This window comes from Marmota flaviventris, chromosome 1 (genome assembly GCF_047511675.1).
Source record: "Marmota flaviventris isolate mMarFla1 chromosome 1, mMarFla1.hap1, whole genome shotgun sequence".
Classification (NCBI taxonomy): Eukaryota; Metazoa; Chordata; class Mammalia; order Rodentia; family Sciuridae; genus Marmota; species Marmota flaviventris.
The window spans coordinates 192,684,499-192,700,442 of NC_092498.1; positions in this window are offsets into that span (position 1 = coordinate 192,684,499).

Below are 15,944 nucleotides of genomic sequence, written 5' to 3' on the forward strand. Positions count from 1 at the left end.
AGGGCTGGGAGTTGTAGCTCGATGATAGAATGCTTGCCTAACATATATGAGACCCTGATTTTGATACGATCACTGCAAAAAAAAGGATTAAAGATAAATGTGTTTCCAGATGAAGAAAATATGAGCAGACATAGATTAAGGCAAGTATAAAGGATGCTCTTCAAAAAGAAGGAATATGACACAAATTCCTAGGATTGCAATAAGGAATGAAGAATAAGGTGGTAAATACGTGAATAAACTTAAATAATAAAACTTGATTGCATAAAACAAAAATAATTGGTTTCTCAACATTTAAATATATAAACCATTAGAACACACAGCTCTTCTGGCTCTAATTTGCTGTGGAACAAATCACCCCGGGTAATACAGGCACACCATTGTTTTGTCTCATGGTTTTATGGTTTCATTGGGCTTAGCCTGGAGATTGTCACTCAGGCCTCCCATGTAGGTGCAGTCATGAGGCTGTGACTAGAGATGTATCAAAGACTCCGGCACTCACAAGACTATTGCTGGATGCTTGCTGTCTACTGGGACCTCAGCTGGGCTGTTGAATGCCTACACATGACCTTTCCTCACAGCATTGTAGCTGAGTACCACAGGCAGGCATATCAAAAGACAGAAAGTGGACACTGCAAGTTCTTAAGGCATAGGATCAGAAACTGGCAAAGAATCTTTATTCTGTACTTGTATTCTATTAGTTAAGCATTCACAGAATCAGATTGATGAGAAGAGTCAAAATCCACTCACTGGCCACAAAGGTTTTACATTCTTACCACATGTAAGATACGCATTACCCCCTCCTCCAGAGCCATTCAAATTTCTCATTCCATAATAGCATCAAGCACAAGCTAGGGCCCGGAATTTGTAAGATCCTAGAGCAGGGGAGACTCTTTAACTCCTCGAATGATTCCTCTCCATGTGAAGATCTGTGAATTAAAAAGTCAGGAGACTTGCCTCAATCACCGCCATATACATGGCAGGCAATGGGGGAAAGGCAGAGAAAACTTCTATTGATATTTCCTTTCAAAGAATGGTGTTAAACAAAACTCCAGAGACTGAGGTTCCTCTGAAATAAATTGGTTTAGCTTCTAGATGTTAGACAGAAAAGGACCAGGTCCTTGGACAAATTCTATAGCTACCAGCAGCAAGATAAGAAGGAAGTTGAAAATATGTCTGCCAGACCTAAAAGCCAAGAGCATTTTTATAACAAAAATTGGGGGAAAGGAAAGCATAAATTGTTTACCATTGATCTACATTGGTTATAGATAAGAGGGGCAGGATAATAATAATGCAAAGACATTTGGGGGATAGAAGGACAGTCCTTGAGGAGAAGTACTTGCTACTCCTGGATTGGCTGGGATTAACAATCCAGAAAGCTCAAACATAAAACAGATGATAGTGGTCAACTGCCTGAGGTTATAAGGCAAGATTTCAACATACAATCAGGAATATGGAATAGTCTTTTGTTGATTTGGCCCACAGCTGTTAAATAATTAACCTCTTCTATGTCTCCTCCCCTCCATCCTCCACACCTTATGGTTAAATTTAAGGCATCTCCAAATTTTTCTTTTCTTTTAATATTTTTTTTAGTTGGACACAATATCTTCATTTTTATTCAAAAGTTGTACCAACACATATTCTTGAAATAAGACCTTTTCTAATTTATGTGGTGCTGAGGATCAAACCCAGGGCCTCACACGTGCTATGCAGGCACTCTACCACTGAGCCACAGCCACAGCCCAGAATTTTTCTTTTATCAGAGAAAAGATGGGAGGCATTTGTCAGTTCGGGGAAAGTCCATAGAAATTCTGAAATTCAGTTGAGTAGATGTTTGTAGTTCTTTGATTAGGACTCTCTTATTTTCTGGAATTCTCTATTTCTTATTTCTACCCACTGGACTTTTGATTCCACCCTCTGAATTATCCTTCCAGTTCCATAAAAAGTAGCACAGGTTTACAGGTGAATAGTTTTCTCAGCTGTTTCCTGTATCTGAAGTCCTCTCTTCATTTTCTATTGTCTGTCCCTTTGAGTCCAAGCTGATACAATTTGTTCTTCAACATTGTGGGGATTTTGTGACTTCACTGTTAATTATTCCAATAGACAAAAGTAGTACCAACACATATTCTTGAAATAAGACCTTTTCTAATTTTGGATCCATGAAGATAATGCCTGAAGATTTTTAGAAGCCTGCTGGGCACAGTGATGTACCCCTGTAATCTCAGCAATTTGGGAGGCTGAGGCTGTAAGGATCACAAGTTCAAGGTGAGACTCGGCATCTTAGGGAGACCCTCAGCAACTTAAAATAATAAAATGAAAAGGGCTGGGGGATGTAGCTTAATGTAAATATATGAGGCAAATGCCTAAAGTCTCTAGAAGCTCTTTTGTTCATTTTCCAGGGTCTCTGAAGTATCACTTTCTGAGGTCTTAACAAATGATTTTATAGTTCTACCCTTGATTGAATCTCTTCTGGGAGTTTTTTGTTTGATTGATTTTTGAGACAGGGACTCATCATGTTATCCATATGGGTCCCAGACTCCATGGCTCAAGTGATCCTCCTTGCCTCAACTTTTCAAGCAGCTTGTACTACAGGCACATGCTACTGTCCCCATTTAGAAACCTTCTTTTTTTTTTTGGTACTGGGGATGAAACCCAGGGGTGTTTAACCGCTGAGCCACATCCCCAGCCCTTTTTTAATTTTTTATTTTGAGGCAGGATCTCACTAATTTGCTTAGGGCCTTGCTAAGTTGCAGAGGCTGGCTTTGAACTTGCCATCCCCCTGCCTCAGCCTCCTGAGCTGCTGAGATTACAGGCATGCACCACCACGCCTGGCTAGAAGCCATTTTTGAATTTGAAAATTTCTTTTCATCTGGAGAGGGAATGAGAAACAATTTATCAATCATTTATCAAAACCATCAAGAAATTCTTGCTCCTTTATATTTCCTCTAAATTTTTCTTAAAAACTGAAGTGTTCTTTTTTTTTTTTTTTCTTTTCATCTCATTCCTCTTCTTACCAGAGTTTTAGACCAGAGGCTGACTCTGAGATTCTCTGCAAATCAGGCCTGGTCACTCCCTCCAAAAATCCAAACAAAAAGTAATGGGGAAAAGGAGGAAAGGAACTTTAATTAGTATAGCTACACTAGGGGACCAGCATTTCCAGCCCTGTCTTCAGGGGTAGTGATGTGAGCTCCCAGATTATAGACCAGGAGGATGAAGTATGCTGTCAAGTGGTCTTGGTCAAACTGTAGGTTGGTCATTATCTTAGGATTGATCAGGGAGTATGAGGTAGAAGCAGGGGATCAGCTGCAATAAGAAAGTTGGGGTTTCCCAGGTGGAGGAGGGTAGTTTCAGCTCCTTGCAAGATGTTTATCATCAACCCAGTTGTTTCTAGAATCCAAAGTGGCTGACTCAGAGCAAAGGAGATGGATGCAAAATGGAGTCAGAGATATTAGGGTTTTTTTTGTTTTTGTTTTTGTTTTTTTTTTTGCTTGCAGTCCCAAGAGTCAGTGCTGGGCTGAGTTGTTGCTCAGTGGTAAGCACTTGCCTAGCATGTTTGAGGCACTGGGTTTGATTCCCAGAACCACATAAAAAAATAAAAAAAGTTATTTAAAAAAAAAAGAGTCAATGCTTATAGCAAATCAGCCTCTAAATCCTTTGAATCATGGAAAGTAGGAAGAAGCCAGATGGTACTTTGAAAATTCTTCTTAACCAGATCATTGACTTCATTAGTTCAATTTTTTTTTCCACATTATCCAAGGCAGCTGTGCTGCCAAACTTGCTACACCTACATAATAAGGACTACCTTTCCTCCAACTTCCAGTAACATTTTCCTTATTTTCTTTAAATCCCAAACTGAAAACTCCCATAATCTCCTCTCGGATTCCATTAACATTCTCCTCAATGCTTTTTAGGTCTTTAGGACCATTTTCTTTGAGGACTTTCCAGCTTCCACTGCCTGGTTCCAAAGCCAGACCCACAGGCTTTATATTTCTGTTTTAGCAACATCTGGACTCCAGGTACCAAAACCTGTTGCTATAGTTTACTGTCACTTACAATTATGTAATAGATGACCCAGAAGCTTAGCAGCTTAGAACGATAATGTTACTGTTACTGTTCTTGGTTGTAGGGATTGACTGCAGTCTCCTAAGAAAATCTCACCCAGGGTTCCTTATGCAATTAAAGTTGCATTTGGGAGGTGCCTGGGACTGCAGTCATCTCAAAGGCTTCTACACTGAGGTGCCTGAAGGTGGATGCAAACTGTCAGCTGGAACACTTCAGTGTGGCCTGGAATTCCTGAAAATGTGGCTACTGGGTTCAAAGATCAATCATTTCCAGAGACAGGAAGTAGGAGCTACTTGTTTTTTGTTGGGAGAGGGGAGCGGGGAGGGGCTGGCTGGGCAGAGTTGTGGTGGTACTGGGGATTGGGCCCAGCGGTGTTTTACTACTGAACTACATCCACAACCTTTTTTAAAATTTTGAGACAAGGTTTCTTTAAGTTTTAGGTCTTGCTAAGGTTTAGAGACTGGCCTTGAACTTGCAGTTCTTCTGCCTTAGCCTCCTGAGTTGCTCAGATTAAAAGTGTGCACCACTGCCAAAGCTCCTATTTTCCAAAGGTCTATGCCTAGAAACTGTCAGAACATTACTTCTGCCACATTCCATTGTTCAAGAGTGACCAACCATTAACAACGGAAGGAACACACAAATTCAATCTCTACAAAGAAGAACTATCAAAAAATTGGGGATCCATATTTTTTAATATTTTTAAAAAATATTTTTAGTTGTATATGGACACAATATCTTTATTTTATTTATTTAGTTTTATGTGGTGCTGAGGATCGAACCCAGTGCCTCACACGTATGAGGCAAGCACTGAACCACAACCCCATTCCCTTCGTTTATTCTAATTTGTTATATATGACAGCAGAATGCATTACAATTAATATTAGACGTATAGAGCACGTTTTTATATATCTTTGGTTGTATACAAAGTATATTCACACCATTCGTATTTTCATACATGTGTTTAGTGAAATGATGTCCATCTCATTCCATCATCTTTTTTACATCCCTTGCTCCTCCCTTCCTCTCCCTCTCCTTTGCCCTATCTAGAGTTCATCTAATCTTCACATGCTTCCTTCCCAACCCCACTATGAATCAGCCTCCTGGGGGATTGGCTAACTTCACTTAGCATTATATTCTCCAACTCCATCCATTTACCTGCAAATGTTATGATTTTATTCTCTTATTGCTGAGTAATATTGTGTATAAATACCAAAGTTTCCCTATCCATTGCTATTGTGAATTGTGCTGCAATAAACATTGATGTGGCTGTGTCCCTGTAGTATGCTGTTTTTAAGTCCTTTGGGTATAAGCTGAGGACTGGGATAGCTGTGTCAAATGGTGGTTCCATTCCAAGGAATCTACATACAGATTTCCAGATTGGCTGCATCAATTTGCAATCTGGGGCACCATTTTTGAAAACTGCCAGCACTACAACATATAAAGCTAACAAACAAACAAAGAACAAAATTAAAGAACTTTGAAAAGGATAAACTGAGTCAGCATGCATTTTGGTTCTTGCACTGTCAGGATGGAGGATATGATAAAGTTTCATATTCAATTTTGAGAAGAGAAGCATGCATGATGTATTTTTTTAGGATGACAATTTAAGGAATAGGAAAAGAGGTATAATGAAAAGAGGAGAAAAAAAATAAGAAAAATTTCTAACTAATTAAGAAAATGGAGAGAAGACAAAGAAAAAGAGCCCACAAGTGGGGTTAGACAAATATAAAGTACATAGGAACACAGTAATATTTAAACTAAATATGTAATTGTCTTCACTTATAAAAATTCCAACAGATTCCTAGTTTCTGTCTATAGCACATGTCTATTTAATTTCTGAGTATGGTGTAATGTAAAAGTTAAGGATGATATTGTCTTTCTGTGAGTCTCCAGTTGCTGTAGCAGGAATCATTAAAAATATTCTTCTTGGGGCTGGGGATGTGGCTCAAGCGGTAGCGTGCTCACCTGGCATGCGTGCGGCCCGGGTTCGATCCTCAGCACCACATACAAACAAAGATGTTATGTCTGCTGAAAACTAAAAATAAATATTAAAATTCTCTCTCTTAAAAAAATTATATATAAAAAAATTCTTCTTTCCCCCATTGAGTCACCTTCATCACTTGATGGGACAATCAATTTACCATATACGCTCGGGTCTATTTCTGACACACACACACACATATATATACATATATATATATATATTTTTTAACTTTCCAAAACAGTTTATTATTGGTATATAGAAAAGCTATTGGTGTTGGAATATTGTCCTTTCATTTGGCTGTTTTACTGACCTCTTAGAGATTCTAACAACTTTTAGCTGATTAGTTTCTATATAAACAATCATATCATCAATAAAGTTTCATCACTTCCCTTTGAATATCAACACTCCTTAGTTTTGTTTTTCTGGATTTTTCCAGGACCTTTAGAATGTGCATGGTCAAGACAGTAGTTATCTTCTGTCTTAGTAGGAGATTTCTAACATTTCCACTTTAAGCATATTGTTTACTCCAGGTTTTCAGAGGTACCCTTTATCAAGTTAAGGAAGTTTAAATGTTTTCCTAGATAATAAACTATTGAAAGAAAAGAAAAGAATCAGAATGCCCTTCTATCTCTTGAGTTGGCCGGATGGCTTCCCTTTTTTAATGTAAATTTATGAAATGCATTCATAAATTTTTTAACGTTGCCATATTCTTGCATTCCTAAGAAAAACACTCTTGACTATGAATTATTACTCTATTTATTCTTAAAAAAATTAATTTGTTTTAATTAGTTATACATAAGGGTAGAATGCATTTATGCACTTTGATATATCATACATAGATGGAGTATAATTTGTCGTTTTTCTGAGTGTACATGTTGGAGAATCATATTGGTCATGTAGTCACATATATACATACAGTAATAATGTCTGTTTCATTCTACTATTTTTCCTATCCCCACATACTTACCCACCCCTCCCATTACTTCCCTCTGCCTAATCTAAGGTAACGCTATTCTTCCCTAGTGCCCCCCACCTTATTATGAATTAGCTTCCACATAGTAGAGAAAACATTCAGCCTTTGGTTTTGTGGGATTGGCTTATTTCACGTAGCATAATATTCTTCAACTCTAACCATTTACTGGAAAATGGCATAGTTTCACTCTTCTTTAAAGCTGAGCAATATTCTATTGAGTGTATATACCACATTTCTTTTATCCATTTATCTATTGAGGGACACCTAGGTTGGTTCCATACTCTAGCTATCGTAATTGAGCTGCTATAAACATTGATGTGGCTGCGGTCACTATAATATGCTGATTTAAAGTCCTTTGGGTATAAACCAAGGAGTGGGATAGCTGGATCAAATGGTGGTTCCATTCCCAGTTTTGTGAGGAATCTCCATACTGCTTTCCATAGTGGTTGCACCAATTTTCAGTCCCACCAGCAATGTATGAGTGTCTCTTTTTCCCCACATCCTCGCCAACATTTACTGTTGCCTGTATTCTTTTTTTAAAAAATATTTATTTATTTATTTTTTTTTTCAGTGGACACAACATCTTTATTTTATTTTTATGTGGTGCTGAGGATCGAACCTAGTGCCCGGCACATGCCAGGCGAGCGCGCTACCGCTTGAGCCACATCTCTCCAGCCCCTGTTGCCTGTATTCTTGATGATTGCCATTCTGACAGGAGTGAGATAAAATCTTAGAGCAGTTTTGATTTGCATTTCTCTAATTGCTAGAGATATTGAACATTTTTTTCATATATTTGCTTATCAGTTGTATTTCTTCTTCTGTGAAGTGTCTGTTCAGTTCCTTAGCCCATTTATCAACTGGGTTATTTGTGTTTTTGGTGTTAAGTTTTTTGAGTTCTTTATATATCCTAGAGATTAATGCTTTGTCAGAGGTGCATGTGGTAAAGATTTTCTCCCAATCTATAAGCTCTCTCCTCACATTATTAATTGTTTCTTTTGCTGAGAAGTATCTTTTTAATTTTAATCCATCCCATTCATTGATTCTTGATTTTACTTCTTGTGCTTTAGGGGTCTTGTTAAGGAAGTCAGATCACAGGCAGACATGGTGAAGATTTGGGCCTACTTTTTCTTCTACTATGCACAGAGTCTCTGTTCTAGTGCCTAAGTCTTTAATCCACTTTGAGTTGATTTTTGTGTAGGGAGAGAGAGAGAGGTTCAATTTTATTTTGCTATATATGGATTTCCAGTTTTGCCAGCACCATATGTTGAATAGGCTATCTTTCTCCAGTGAATGTTTTTGGCACCCTTTTTTAGTATGAGATATCTGTATTTATGTGGGTTTGTCTCAGTGTCCTCTATTCCGTACCACTGGTCTACAAGTCTATTTTGGTGCCAATACCATGCTGTTTTTGTTACTATAGCTCTGTAGTCTAGTTTAAGGTCTGGTATAGTAATGCCTCCTGCTTTACTTTTCTTGCTAAGAATTGTTTTAGCTATTCTGTGTCTCTTATTTTTCCAAATAAATTTCATGACTTGCTTTTTCTATTTCTATGAAGAATGTCATTGGGTTTTTAATAGGAATTGCATTAAATCTGGATAGTGCTTTTGGTAGCATGGTCATTTTGACAATATTAATTCTGCCTATCCAAAACAAGGGAGATCTTTCTATCTTCTAAGGTCTTCTTTATTTCTTTAGCATTCTGTAGTTTTCATTGTAGAGGTCTTTCATCTGTTTCATTAAGTTGATTCCCAATTATTTTATTTTTTTCGAGGCTATTGTAAATGAGGTAGTTTTTCTCATTTCTCTTTCAGAAATGCCTTTGATTTATGGATGGTGATTTTATATCCTGCTACTTTGCTGAATTCATTTGTTCTAGAAGTTTTCTGGTGGAATTTTTGGGGTCTTCTGGGTGTAGAATCATTGTCAGCAAATAGTGCTAATTTGAGTTCTTCTTTTCCTATCTGTATCCCTTTAATTTTTTTGTCTGTCTAATTGCTCTGGCTAATGTTTCAAGAATTATATTAAATAGAAGTGGTGAAAGAGGGCATCCCTGTCTTGCTCCAATTTTTAGAGGGAATGCTTTTATTTTCCTCCATTTAGAATGATGTTGGCCTGGGGCTTCACATAGATAGCTTTTACAATAAGATTTTTCCTGTTATCCCTAGTATTTCCAGTGTTTTGAACAATAAAGTGTTCTGTATTTTGTCAAATGATTTTTCTGCATCTATTGAGATAATCATTTGCATCTTATCTTTAAGTCTATTGATGTGATGAATTACATTTATTGATTTCCGTATGTTGAACCAAACTTGCATCCCTGGGATGAACCCAGGGATCGTGGTGCACTATCTTTTTGATATGTTTTTGTATTAGATTTGCCAGAATTTTATGGAGAATTTTTGTGTCTATGCTATGTTCATTAGAGATATTGGTCTGAAGTTTTCTTTCCTTGATGTGTCTTTGTCTGGTTTTGGAATCAGGGTGATATTGGCCTCATAGAATGAGTTTGGAAGTGTTCCCTCTTTTTTTATTTCATGAAATAATTTGAGGAGTAATGGTATTAATTCTTCTTTAAAGATCTTGTAGAGGGGCTGGGGATGTGGCTCAAGTGGTAACGTGCTCTCCTGGTGTGAGCGGGGCACTGGGTTTGATCTCAGCACCACATAAAAAATAAAATAAAGATGTTGGGTCCACTGAAAACTGAAAAATAATATTTAAAAAAAATTTAAAAAAAAAGATCTTGTAGAACTCGGCTGTGTATTCATCTGGTCCTGAGCTTTTCTTGGGTAGTAGGCTTCTGATGGCATCCTCTATTTCATTGATTGAAATTGATCTGTTTAAATTGTGTATGTCATCCTGATTCAGTTTGGGCAAATCATATGACTCTAGAAATTTGTTGATGCCTTTGATATGTTCTATTTTCTTGGAGTACAAATTTTCAAAATAATTTATAATCATCTTCTGTAGTGTCTGTCATTATATTTCCTTTTTCATCACAGATGTTAGTAATTTGAGTTTTCTCTCTCCTCTTCATTAGATTGGCTAAGCGCGTTTATCAATTTTATTTATTTTTTCAAAGAACCAACTTTTTGTTTTGTCAAGTTTTTCAATTGTTTCTTTTGTTTCAATTTCATTGATTTCAGCTATAATTTTAATTATTTCCTGTCTTCTACTGCTTTTGATGTTGATTGAGTTTTCTTTTTCTAGGGCTTTGAGATGTAATGTTAGGTCATTTATTTGTTGACTTTTTCTTCTTCGAAGGAATGAACTCCTGAAATGAACTTTCCTTTCAGTACTGTCTTCATAGTGTCCCAGAGATTTCCATATGTTGTATTAGTATTCTCATTTATCTTTAAGAATTTTAGTATTTATTTATTTTTAGTTTTCGGTGGACACAACATCTTTGTTTTTGTATGTGGTGCTGAGGATCAAACCCGGGCCGCACGCATGCCAGGCGAACATGCTACCGCTTGAACCACATCCCCAGCCCATATCTTTAAGAATTTTAAAAAATATTTTTTAGCTTTACATAACACAATATCCTTATTTTGTTTATTTATTTTTATGTGGTGCTGAGGATGGAACCCAGGGTCTCCCACGTGCGAGGTGAGTGCTGTACTGCTGAGCCACAACCCCAGTCCTCTAAGAATCTTTTAATCTCTTCTTTGATGTCTTTGGCAACCCATTGTTCATTCAATAGCATATTATTTAGTCTCCAGGTTTTGGAGTAGCCTTTATTTTTATTTTATCATTGATTTCTAATTTCATTTCATTATGATCTGATAGAATGCAGGGTAGTATCTCTACTTTTTTGTATTTGCTAAGAATTGCTCTATGGCATAATATATAATGTATTTTAGAGAAGGATCCATGTGCTGCTGAGAAGAAAATGTAATCACTCGTTGATGAATGAAATACTCTATATATGTCAGTTAAGTCTAAGTTATTGAGTGTATTATTGAGTTCTATAATTTCTTTGTTCAGCGTTCATTTGGAAGATGTATCCAGTGGTGAAAGAGCTGTGTTAAAGTCGTCCAGTATTATTGCACTGTAGTCTATTTGAACTATTGAACTTGAGAAGAGTTTATTTAATGAACGTTGGGAATATATATTTATAATTGTTATGTCTTGTTGATGTATGGCTCCCTTGAACAGTATGAAATGTCCTTCTTTATCCCTTTTGATTAACTTTGGCTTGAAGTCTACTTTATTTGATATGAGGATGGAGATCCCTACTTGTTTCCAAAGTCCTTGTGAGTGGTATGTTTTTTCCCAACCTTTCACCTTCAGTCTTTGGATGTCTTTTCATATAAGATGAGTTTCTTGGAGGGAGCATATTGTTGGATCTTTTTTTTAAAATCCAATCTGCTGGTCTATGTCTTTTGATTGGTGAGGTTAGGCCATTAATGTTCAGGATTATTATTGAAACATGATTTGTATCCCTAGCTCCTGCCCACTCCTGCGCAGGTGATTGAGTTGGAGTTCCCCTGCATGGAGTAAACTGCCTGCAAAATAAAGCTAAGAAAAAGAAGTGATGAAGAAACCACACAACTGGAATTAATTTTGAAAAGCAGGGTAAGGACGGCTCTATGAACTTAGCAACCGAGCTTCCACACTGAGATAGAGAGAGAGAGAGAGAGAGAGAGAGAGAGAGAGAGAGAGAGAGCCCGTGTTTCATTTATTTATACAAGAGAACTTAAAGGTTTTCTACTGAATGTCTTCACCAAACAAGAAGGAAGTGGGCTGTCTAAATCCAATGGGTTATGCCCAATTCCAGAGCTATGAGACCTGTCCCATTGGTAGAGCGAGGGCAAGATCTAATACCTATGCAGTCTACACATGGGAGTGCTGGGATTGTTCCCAAGGGGAGACCTGAGTCCCCCATGCTCAGTGGAGCATCACACTCAGCCATTTTTATTTATTTTTGGTATTTAACTTGACTTGGTGTCTCTTTGATTAGTTTTTCCTTTAGTGTAATACCTCCCTCTGCTGATTTTCATTATTGTTTTTCATTTTCTCCTCATGGAATATTTTGCCAAGGATGTTCTGTAGTGCAGTCTTACTAGCTGTAAATTCTTTTAACTTTTTTTTATCATGGAAGGTTTTTATTTCATCATCAAATCTAAAGCTTAATTTTGCTGGATATAAGATTCTTGGTTGACATGCATTTTCTTTCAGAGCTTAGTATATGTTGTTCCAGGACCTTCAAGCTTTCAGGGTCTAGGTTGAAAAATCTGCACAGATCCTAATTGTTTTTCCCCTATATGTAATCTGATTCCTTTCTCTTGTGGCTTTTAAGATTCATTATAATGTGCCTTAGTGTGAATCTGTTAAGATTTTGTACATTTGACATCCTGTAAGCCTCTTGTATTTGGTTTTCCACTTCATTCATCATGTTTGGAAAATTTTCTGATATTATTTCATTGAATAAATTGCTCAGCCCTTTGGTTTAAAACTCTATGCCTTCCTCTATCTCAGTAACTCTTAAATTTGGTCTTTTTATGTTATTCCATATTTATTGAATGTTCTGCTCATAATTTCTTACCATCTTCACTGTGTAATCTACATTCTTTTCAAGATTATATATTTTGTCTTCATTGTCTGATGTCCTGTCTTCCAAGTGGTCTAATCTGTGGGTGATGCTTCCTATTGAGGTTTTAATTTGGTTTGTTGTTTCTTTCATTTCAAGGATTTCTGTTTAGTTGTTTTTTTTTCAGAACATCTATCTCCTTTTTGAAGTAATCTTTGCTTCCTGTATTATGTTGCTCTTTATCAAAATGATTTTTTGCTGCCTGTATCTGTTCTCTTATATCATCTTTTAATTCACAGAATGTTTTTTAATATTTATTTTTAGTAGTAGTTGGAGATGATACCTTTATTTTACTTATTTTTTTATTTAAAAAAATTTTGTAGTTGTAGATGGGCAGAATGCCTTTATTTTATTTGTATATGGTTCTAAGAATCGAACCCAGCGCCTTGCACATGCTAGGCAAGCACTCTGCCACTGAGCCACAACCCCAGCCCTAATTCACAGAACATTTTAATTATGTACATCCTGAACTCTTTCTCTGTAATTTCTTCTGTTGTGCTGGCCATGGATTCCAATAATGTAGTATCTTGATTTGTTTGGGGCACTCCCCCCCCCCCTTTTTTTTTCATGTTCTCCGTGTGTCTTCCCTTCTGGCACTGCAGATCCATGGTGTTACCATTTTTACCCTATAGGCTTATAGTGCCGCTGCAGGGTTCCAATACCTCTCCTTTGAGGTGAAGAACAAGGTTAACAGATTCCCAATACAAATAGTGTACAACCTTAAACCAAATAGCTGCTATTAAGATGTTTACAGTTTTGTCACAATATACAGAAATGGTAAGTTCAATTATTATCTACACTATGAACAGTAGGTTTGCAAAATGGTTTACAGTTTCTGATGGTGGACAAAGAACAGGGGGTGAGGTGTAGGATGAAATGTTGAGGGGGTAGGAGGTGAGGGCATAGAGTTATTAGATCTTGGGAAATGTGAAAGAGGAATCTAAAGAAGATGGTTAGTAGTAGGTGAAGATAGAAGAAGTGATTTTGAGGAGACAAGTAACTGGGAAGACAATAGAGCACATAAAACAAACACACATAAATATTAAGAAAAATAAAAAATGTAAAAATAGGAGATAAAAGAATATACAACACAATGGTAATATACTATTCAGACATCCCAGTCCTCGGTAGCCTCATTCATGTACATTATTTGGTTTCACAAATGTTGGGGATGTGAGGGCAGGAGGATAAAGAGGGAGAAAAAGAGGGAAAAAAAATCTTGAAGGAAGAAACAAGGATTGTTTTGGTTGGAGATCAGTGTCTTTCCTGCTTCTCTTCTCATCCAATAGGTGGGGGTGTCTGTTGTCTGCTGGTATCTCCACTCTCAGAATGGTGAAGGTTACCAGGATGGGAAGGTTGGACTTGGGTGCAGGGCACCTGGAAGTGGGGTATGGTACCAGTTGGTTCCCGATGGGAGAATGCACCCCAAGGATCTCCTTTGGGGCCTGCTCATGTGATGTGGGCACCTGGTGTTATCTCCTTATATTGCCTGTAGACCTCATAGTTCCTGGTCTCTAATTTAGTCTCTAAACTGTATTTCACTCACCCTCTCCCTTTCTACTTCCTAATTGGGAACCTTTCTCTCCAGAGGTCTTGTGGGCTGCAAATCTGTCTTGGAGAGCTGTTTTGTATTGGGCAGTCACTGTGCCAGATTAGCAGCTGCCAGGGAGGAGGGGAGTTGGTGCTTATTGGTACCTGCCCAGCTGGTGTTCTGACCTGGGAGTTGCTGCAATTAAACATGGTGATGAAGGTGACCCAAGTTGGAGGTGGCTACTTGCAGCAATGGAGTCGGGGGTTGGGGGGGTGAAGTCGGGGGTGGCATTGGGCGATGTGTTCAGAGATGCAGCTCTGTGGTATGCAGTATTGTGGCTGTCAGCTGTTTCTGGACCCAGTGTGGGGCTCTGGACTCAGTGTGTCAGTGGGGCTTTCCTGGGCCTCACAATACTTTTTTTTTTTTTTTTAAGTTTTTTTAGTTGCAGATGGAAACAATAACTTTATTATATTTATTTATTTTTATGTGGTGCTGAGGATTGAACCCAGGGCCTCACACATCCTAGGTGAGTGCTCCACCACTGAGCCACACCCCAGCCCACAATACCTTTATTTTATTCATTTATTTATATGTGGTACTGAGGATCAAACCCAGTGCCTCACACATGCCAGGCAGGTGATCTACCACTGAGCCCCACCCCAACCCTGATATTTTCAATTTATATAGGCTCAGCAAGATAACCACACTGCTAGGCTGAGGAACATTTATATTGCAATTTTCCATAGTTATTTGGGTTCTTTGATACACATATAAATAGCTTGTACGTTATTACCAAAAGTCTGCTGGAATTTTGACCAGTTCTACCTTGAATCTATAGATAAGTTTGGGAAAGCTGTCACTTTAATGAGTCCTCTAATTGATTAACATGGAATTAATCAGATCAGATGATTTATTTAGATTTTCTTTCATTTCTCTCATCAATGGCAATTTTCTGTATATAAGTCTTGCACATATTTTGGTACACTCATTCTTACACATTTCATGTTTTATACTTCTGTAAAGGTATTTTTCTTTCAATTTCCTATTCCTTTGTTGCTAATACATTGACATATGACTGATTTGTATCTTGGTTTCTGTAAGTTGGAAAATTGGGAGCAGCTTAGCTGGATTGTTCTGGTTCAGGGTCTCTCATGAGTTTATAGTCAAGATGTCACCTGGGGCTGTAATCATCCAAAGGCTTGCCTGGAGCAGGAAGATCCACTTTCAAGCTCACTTATTATGTAACTCTTGACCAGAGATCTCATATCTCAACATATGGAACTACAGGGATGCTTGAGTATCCTCATAACATGGCAACTGGCATCTCCCAGAAGCCAACCAAGAGAAGGAAAAGAAGTTGCAGGGCCTTTATGACCTGGTTTCCGCACCATCCTTTTTTCACACACCAACCTTTTCACTTCATTTTTGTTTGACAGAAGCAAGTCTCCTAGTCCAGCCTCCATTCAAGAAGAGGGGAGTTATGGGTTGGGGTTGTAGCTCAGTGATAAAGTGCTTGCCTAGTATATGAGGAATTGGGTTTGATTCCTGGCACTGCATATAAATGAATAACATAAAAATCCATTGACAACTAAAAAAAATTAAAATAAAAAAGAGGAAGGGGGAGTTAGGCTCTGTCTTTTGAAGGAAGGAGTGTCAAAGAACTTGTGGACGGGGGCCCTAACTAACACATTTACATTCATCATGATCACCTAATAGTTTTTGAAGGCACTAAACAATACAATTATCCTCCAAAAGAAATTAGAAGATAAAAATGAGAAAGGAGAAGGTTAAAATGATTACTGTTTAT